Source organism: Rana temporaria, chromosome 4 (assembly GCF_905171775.1).
Source record: "Rana temporaria chromosome 4, aRanTem1.1, whole genome shotgun sequence".
Lineage (NCBI taxonomy): Eukaryota > Metazoa > Chordata > Amphibia > Anura > Ranidae > Rana > Rana temporaria.
The window spans coordinates 239,630,044-239,639,246 of record NC_053492.1 but is presented as its reverse complement, the minus strand read 5'-3'; positions in this window follow the sequence as shown (position 1 = coordinate 239,639,246).

The following is a 9,203-nucleotide window of genomic DNA, read 5'->3' as shown; positions in this document are numbered from 1 at the left end:
TTAATTGACTGTGTGTGGGGGAAAACGTTGTTTTATGTCTTGTAAAAAACGACCAAAAAAAATTGAAGCATGCTTCAATTTTATGTGTCGTTTTTCAAAAGTGCACTTTTTACTTCACAGAAATTGACCGTGTGTAGCAAAAAACGTCGTTTTCTAAGACGTTTTTTCATCCACGCATGCCCAGAAGCTACTTATGAAGCAAGCTTCAATGGTAAAACGTGGTGAACGTAACCTCACTTTGCAAGAACATTGTGAGAAAACGATGGTGTGTAGGCAACTTCGTCTTTGAAAATTGAAGTTTCAAAAACGTCATTTTTTACTTCACAGAAAGTGTCGTTTTTTTTCATCACATAAAGTGATGGTGTGTATGCGGCATAAGAGTGCAGGTGTTTTGCTCATGGCATTACAACATGTTTTATACATTCATGAGAAGTAATGACGACTATCCGCAAAGAGCAAGCGTTAAAGTTATTTTATTGCTGGTCAATTTCACAGGGGTATTTATTTGTACAGCGTAAAAGTACAGTATATTTGAAGTAAACCTTGTCTAAGAAAACAATGAAGGTTGTCATTGCTGGCCTCCTGCAGAAAATGCTGGTTTCTTAGCTGGAATGGTGACCCTGTAGCCTAAATACTGTCACTGACCTGCAAAGCATGTTTATGGAGTTAATCAAAGTAGGGCTTTTATAACTTTCACTACAGAGGGTGCCTGATCATTCCAAACAAGAATGATGTGTTGAAAACTTCTTTCATGTCAGTGCTAAAACACTACTTATCTATGCCAGTTGCTGAAATTGTATGTCAGTTAAAATAGAAAAATTGGGGTTGATTTGCTAAAACTGGAGAGTGCAAAATCTGGTGCAGCTCTGAATAGAAACCAATCGGCTTCCATTTTTTTTCTGTCAAAGCTTAATTGAATAAGCTGGTGTCAGAAGCGAATTTGCTACCATGCACAGCTGCACCAGATTTTGCACTCTCCGATTTTAGTAAATCAATCCCATGATGACATCCGATAATTGACAAAGATAGAGGAAGTTAAAGGGGCGTTCCAGCCTTTTTGTATATTTATTAAAAGTCAGCAGCTACAAAAAGCATAGCTGCTGGCTTTTAATAAACTAACACTTACCTGCCCAACTGTCCAGCGACGCCCCGAGCTCTGCTCCTCTCCCCCCCTCTCCACCGGCGCCTCCATCATAACTGTGGGCACCCAGCCATGACAGCTTTTGGCTTCACGGCCGGGCACTCACTGCGCATGTGCGAGCGGCGCTGCACTACCTGATTGCACCCGCAATCACTCACCTCATAAACCAATCATTTAAAAAAGGCATAGTTCCAACCCCCTTAAAGCAAGGAATAATTAAACCCCTTCTAAAAAAAACAATTCAGACCCCAAACAATCGGCGACCGATAACCTCCCTCAACATCTTTTCCAAGGTTATGGAAAAGGTAGTAGTACAACAACTACAACATCATTTAGACACCCATAAACTCCTGGACCCACTACAATCGGGGTTTCGACCAGGTCATGGGACAGAAACAGCACTTCTCAAAATATGGGACGACGCCCTCGATGCAGCATATGACGGAGAATCTTCTCTCCTGATACTGCTGGACCTCAGTGCTGCCTTTGATACAGTAGATCACAAACTGTTGCTAACCCGTCTCACAGAGATAGCTGGAGTGGCAGACTCGGATCTACCATGGTTTTCATCATTCCTGAAAAATCGATCCCAGATAGTGAAACTAGGACCTTTTACATCTGAATCTCGCAGCGTGTCTTGCGGAGTCCCTCAGGGATCTCCCCTATCGCCCGTGCTATTCAATGTTTACCTCCGCCCACTCCTAAAAATGATTAGTAATCACGACCTTCTCTATCAATCCTACGCGGATGACACGCAACTCTATTTTCGTATCAGCGACAAAAAGAACCAATACCCTGCATTAGAACAATGCCTCACTCAGATAGACATCTGGATGACGGAGAGTCACCTCAAACTCAATGGAGCAAAAACAGAAATCATTCAACTCCATGCAAACAAGGAGGAACCTGGACCCCTCCACCCATTTTGGGACAAACTATCACCCCTAGCACCAAGGTCAAAAGTCTAGGCGTCATCTTTGACTCGAACATGACAACGGATGCACAAATAGGATCAGTAATTAGCGTATCGCACCATCTTCTACGGCTTCTACGAAGAGTGGTTCCCTTCATCCCTAAAGAAGACACAGCGGTAGTGGTAGGGTCAATCATTAACTCCAGATTGGATTATGCAAATGCCCTTTACCTCTCACTCCCAAAGTACCAGCTCGCCCGGCTCCGAATCATCCAAAACATGGCAGTTCGACTGGTAACAGGGAAAAAACCCTGGGAGCCAATCACCTCGTCCCTGAGATCCCTCCATTGGCTGCCCATAAAGGACCAAGTCACTTTCAAGGCCTTATGCCTAACGCACAAATGTGTACACGGAAGCGCGCCCTTATATTTAAGTGAGAAAATAAAACAACAAAACCCAAATCGAGTTCTTAAATCAACTAACCAAAAATTATTACAAATTCCCAAAGCCCGATATAAGACCAAAGGAGAAAGTCGTTTTTCAGTTCAAAGACCTCGACTATGGAACGCTTTACCAACCAATATCCGAATGGAAATTGATCACCTGGCCTTCAGAAAAAAACTAAAGACCCATCTATTCTGAGGGTCAAACTGAAGGAATGGATGCCAAGCGCCTTGAGGCGATTCAGTTCGCATTTGTAGCGCTATATAAGTAATTCACTCACTCACAGGCGATCACCTGGGACCTGTCACGTGTCCCAGGCGATCGCCTACAGGGAGGGGCCACCGTAGGCGATAGGACGTATTGCCTAAGTGGTCCCTGGGCGGAAGGAGGAAGTGGGACAGGAAGTCCCACACCTCCTGAAACCCCCACTCCCCCTCCCCAAAAAAATTACATGCCAAATGTGGTATGTAAGGGGGCAAGGATTGGAATAAGCGGAAATTCCACTTTTGGGTGGAACTCCGCTTTAAATATAGTGAATACCCTGAATTCTGTAGCTTCAAACAGGTAAGCAAATTAAAGCAGTTTTGTTTTAGTGAGGGGCAAAAGAAACCAGGATCACTTTATTGACTGTATCTATAGCTGCATATTTTGCTTTGCCTTCACTTCTCCACCACTCTGTTCTCCCAGGAAAACAAAGTTAAATATGGTGATGGGAGACCAAATGGCTTGGTGCTCTTCTTCCCACATGACATTTGAGTCATAGTTTCATAGTTACATAGTTAGTCTGGTTGAAGTCCATCTAGTTCAACCAATAAAAAAGGGGAAAAAAATCATACAATCCCATATACATAATTGGTATACCCACAGTTGATCTGTCTATGTAAACAAGGCGGATCCCCATTCTTACAGGGGACAACGTTGAGATCTTCTGTTCCTAGTGATCAGGAACAACGATCTCTGTGTTATCCCAGTAAGCCCATCCCCCACACCGTTGGAACACACCCAGGGAACACAGGTAACCCCTTGATTGCTTCCTAGTTTTAACTCCTTTCCTACCAGTGTCAATTATACATTGATCAGTGCATTTTTTTTAGCACTGATCACTGTATTGGTTTCACTGGTCCTAAAAGAGTGTCACTAAGGGTCAGATTTGTCTGCTGCAATGTCGAAGTACCGCTAAAAATCGTAGTTCGCCGCTATTACCAGTAATAACAATAAAACAAATTAAAAATCCCTAAATCTTCCCCCTATTTGTAGATGCTACAACTTTTGCGCAAACCAATGAATTTACGCTTATTGGGATTTTATTTACCAAAAATATGTAGAAGAATACACATTGGCCTAAATTGATGAAGAAATTAAAATAAAAAAAGCAGAGGTGATCAAATACCACCAACAGAAAGCTCTATTTGTGTGAAAATGTAGTTTGGGTACAAAGTTGCATGCCGGCACAATTATAATTTAAAGCGGTGCGGTGCTATATCACAAAAAATGGCATGGTCATTAAGGGGGTAAATCCTTCGGAGGCTGAAGTGATTAAACCTGCTTTGCCACATACTTGCCCAATTAAACTGGTGTCATCTAGAAAGACTGACATGGTACTTTTAATCCCATACCCTATTTAATTTATAAATAAATTAAAAAGTAAGGGTCCCAACAATGAACCTTGGGGTACACCTCTGATAACCTTAGACCAGGGGGCTCAAATTGGTGGCCCTCCAGCTGTTGCGGAACTACAAGTCCCATTATGCCTCTGCCTGTGTGAGCTGATTGTTATTGTTTTATTGTCACTTGTTTGGTCGATGTAGATTTTGCCCCTTTTCTGTTCTGTTTTTATCCCGCCAGCGCATCGAGGCATGTGTGTAAGACTGCGCTGTTGTTTTATAAGCATTTTAATAAATAAATATATAAATAATGCTTGCAACTGTCAGCCTTGCAAAGCCTCATGGGCAACGCTGTATCCTGGCCTAGGCCAACAAGGGGGGCAGCACAGAAAGAGTCCCTGCCGGCTTGCGCTACACTATTATTGTAGCGCCAGTCTTATGGGGCAGACTGGGCAAAGAGGCAAATTAGGCCAAAACCCCCCATAAAGCATCTGCACTGCTTTCGGTACGTGGGCGGCCAACATTCTGCAGCTATGTTTGCTTCTAATTTTCACTGTCCTATCATCCTGGACCACAAACCTTCCTCACTGTGCTATATGTTTCTGCTGCACCATTGGCATGGTTATATCTTCTTAGTCCTCTCCATAAAATTATCAGAAATCTGTGCTTAAAGTAGAACTATAGGCAACATTTTTTTTGGATAGAGTAAGGGAGGGTTATAGTCCCTGTCGGTTTATTATTTACCATCCCTGTCCCATTGCAGAGATTTCCCTTCACTTCCTGCCTCATAGCTAAACAGGAAGTGAGAGGAAATCTATGAAAATGAAGGGACTCCATTGCTCCCCCCAGGCCCTCAGAACTAGTGCCCACTCGAAGATTTCAGGGCGGGACTTAAACAGCAAGGGATGAGGCCTTGACAGGAAGGGGTGGGTGATATTTAAATTAGGGGTGCACAAGTTTAGTCAAGCCTAGGGCAGCATAAAACCTAAATACACTACTGCTCATGGGACTACTGCTCATGGGACTAGTTCTGCAACAGCTTGAGGGCCGACAGTTTGAGACCCCTGCCTTAGACCATTCAGACCAAGGCCCCGTACACACGACCAAACATGTATGCTGAAACTGGTCCGCGGGCCAGTTTCAGCATACATGTTTGGTCGTGTGTAGGCGCGAACGGGCCGAATTCCAGCAAACATTTGCCTGCCGGGCCTTTTCCCAGCAGACAAATATTCCTGGACGTGTTTTAAAACCGTCCGCTGGAATCCTGCCCGCTCGGACATGTACGGTCGTCAGTACAGACCTATCGTACATGTCCGAGCACCCGCCGTCCCTCGCATGCGTCGAATGACTTCGACGCATGCGTGGAAGCCTTTAAATGGCAGGCCCGCCCACGTCGCCACGTCATCGCCGCGTCATCATCGCGGCGACGACGCGGACACGCCCCACGTAATGTTTACGCACGGACTTCTGTACGATGGTTAGTACAACCATCGTACAGAAGCCCTCTGGCAGGCATGTACGGTGAAAACGGTCCGACGGACCGCTTTCATCGTACATGTTGGCTCGTGTGTACCGGGCCTAAGAATCATTAACCACTACTCTCTAAATTATGTTTTTCAGACAGTTTTCTATTCATTTACAAAGTTATTTCCAAGCCTGTAAAATTCACCTTACACATTTGCCATGTGTGGGGACTCATTTCCCCAACATGACAGTGGTGATACTTCACAACTGACTGCTCTGGCACCCAGTTCAAACAAAAATCTCCTGCAGGACAAGCGTTGGATGAATTTCGGGTCTATGCTTGTAGCAAGAGGAAAAAACAGGCATACCTAAATAGGACTATACATGTCTCATGTTTCTAACCAAAAATTGTTCTGCCTGTAGTTCAGCTTTGCAAGAAAATTAAATACTAAGAAGTATGCACAATCCATAGCCTACTTGCTGTGCAGTTTACTTTGTTACCCAGACATTGTTACACTGCACCAATCCACCACACCAACCTTTTGTCTGTAAGGCTTGGGTCACACTATTGCGAATTGCATGTGAATTTCCCCTCTTCCAATTCGCATGTCAGGAGACTGTGACAGGCTCTCAATGGAGCTGGTTCACAAAGCTCCGGGAACGACTGCGGAGTGAATTGCACATAAGTCCTGTGCGTCTTCTGGACCATTTCAGGTCCGAATTCAGACAAACATTTGGACCAAAATCGGACCTGAATCATTGAACAGGGACGCACTGGACCCCTGCTGTGAACCACTCCGCGCGGAGATGTGCATCCGGGCCTGACTTGGTAATCCTAGAACACATCTGCTTGTGATGCTGGAACAACCTCATTGCTGCCTTTCACACACAGAGACCCTAATGTAAAAAATTCCAGTATCAAGAAGTTTCTCACAGCTACCAATCAAATTAAACCTGCCTTGGAAATTAACATCTTTTTCTCTAAGGCCCCGTACTCACGACCAAACATGTCTGCTGAAACTGGTCCGCGGTGTAGGCACGAGCGGACCATTTTCGGGCGGATCGGACCTGTCCCCCCGACATGTACGGTCGTCTGTACAGACCTACCGTACATGTCCGGCCGCCCGCCATCCCTCGCATACGTCGAATGACTTCGACGCATGCGTGGAAGCATTTAAAAGGCAAGCCCGCCCACGTCGCCGCGTCATTGTCGTGGCGACACCGCGTCATCGACGCGGCGACACCGCGGACGCGCCCCGCGTATTGTTTACGCGCGGAGTTCTGTTCGATGGTGTGTACAGCCATCGAACAGAAGTCCCCGGGCAGACATGTCCGATGAAAACGGTCCGCGGACCGGTTTCATCGGACATGTCTGCTCGTGAGTACAAGGCCTTATACATTTTCGTTTATAACACTTACATCTATCTATCTATCTATCTATCTATCTATCTATCTATCTATCTATCTATCTATCTATCTATCTATCTATCTATCTTTCCATAATATAAATAAAAAATATATATATATATATATATATATATATATATATATATATATATTTAGATAAGGAAGGGGTATGTTTTTTTACTGTCTATGTGCCCTTCATTATTTTCTTGAATTCCTGTTCCCTGACACACAACACAGAGTAAGTGATATGAAGTCTCTACAATTGCCTGTCACTAGCAAGTTTTTTTTAAAGTTTTCACATTTTATAATTTATAGTTGCTCAAAATTATTCTCATTGGCTTGTGATGTTTTAGAAAAATATTGCCATTAGAGAGTGGTTCTGAAACATACTATTTTATTGGTGATGTGCTATATGTATTCATTTGTGCCCTTGTATTATCTTCCACTGTATTGCTTCCTCTAATTTGATGGACTTTTTTTGTTGTTGTGAACAGGTAATGAGAGACTCAAGAAGACGGTTCACTTATTTCAATCTCTCTTCACTACTTCATACTAGAACTAATCTGAACATAGAAAGGGCTATTGAATGTCAGGTTACTTGTTAATTATTAATAAGGATGGATTGATCATTACTGAACAGACTGACTTAGCACTCTGCTACAGCTCATTATCATTTTGAAGATGACAATGTTCAAAAGTACTTCAAGCAATTTAAAGTGTGTATATATTTTACACCTCTTAAAGTTACTATATGGAAACATGTGTTTTAGATAGGATTAGTTCTTGTTTCTAATATAAATTTATAGCAATTTAAACCTATTTATCCCTTGTTTCACTGAGGTTCATGGCAGCCGGAACTATGAGGTTGTTATGCTAAAGGCAAATAAACTGTTCACTTTGCAAGGGAATTTTCCCAAGAGCTTAGTAAATGGGGTGAAGCTCTGCTGGCTTCCATTACTCAATATTGTGCAAGAAAAAATGCTTTTATTTCTTGATACGTGATTGGGTATTTTTTGTTAAAGGGATACTATGGGTTTGTTTTTTTGTTTTTTAAATAAAAAACATATACTTACCTCCACTGTGCAGTTCTTTTTTGCACAGAGTGACCCCAAAAGAGTCCCACGCAAGAGCTAACCCCCTCTGGGAAGCTTTCTTCTGAGGGGGTTACCTTGCGGGCACACTGCCGTGTTATACACTCGGCGTGCATAGCCCCCCACGCGTCATTGGATTTGATTGACAGCAGCGGGAGCCAATGGCTGCGCTGCTATCAATCTACCTAATGAGGAGCCGATCAGCCATGGTGAGAACAACACGGGATTGCGCCCTCGGAAATTCGGGGCTCAGGTGAGTAAAACAGGTGCTGGGGGGGGGGGGGGGGGGGAGTGCAAGTACAACCCCTTTAAGTGAATCTCACCACATTAACTAATCTCTGGGGAGACCTTTGCTTGTTATGCATGCACTATGATGTGCACAAACCCTCAAAAGCCTATTCACACCAGTGTGGCCATGGTCACAGGTCTCACACATGTTTTAACAGGAACAGGACTTTGCTTGCTGCTGCCATTGCTTACCTTCTAAGGGCCATTTCACACAGGGCTGATCCGCCTCCGTGTGCCTGTAAAGCTCAGCGGGGATCCTCCGTAAAATCCCCGCTGAGCCGTCACACTGTGCAGGGACCGCCCTGTCTTTCCTTCGCTCTCCCCTATGGGGGGATCGGATGAACACAGAGCGTATGTCCGTGTTCATCCAATCCGATCCGCCAGACGGAAAAAAAATAGGATTTTCTTCCATCCGAAAAAACGGAGCTTTGCGGAGGTGGGTGATTACGGGTGTCAGCGGATGGTCATCCGCTGACACCCGCAATCACATAGGGACCAATGTATGTCCGCAACGGATGGATGAAAATGCGGACATACGGTCCGCACATGTTAAAGTGGCCTTAGGCTTTGCAGCTTTTCTTGATTTCTACAGCTTTTAATCATTAGTGAAGAGCAGCTGAAGGGAAGAGCAGGATTTAGAGTCTGGGGCAAAGCAGCCATTGCATCAGACCCGGAAAACACAGCGCCTTAAAGAAAAAGCACTTTGTATAGACAAAAATGTATTTAGCATAACAAAATTCATGCAATTAAAATGTACTGTATATTAAAATGTATATGTATACATCTGATTTGGTTATTAGAAATAACCCATAAAAACATTTCTTTCCAACTTTGTGTATTTTGTAGCTATA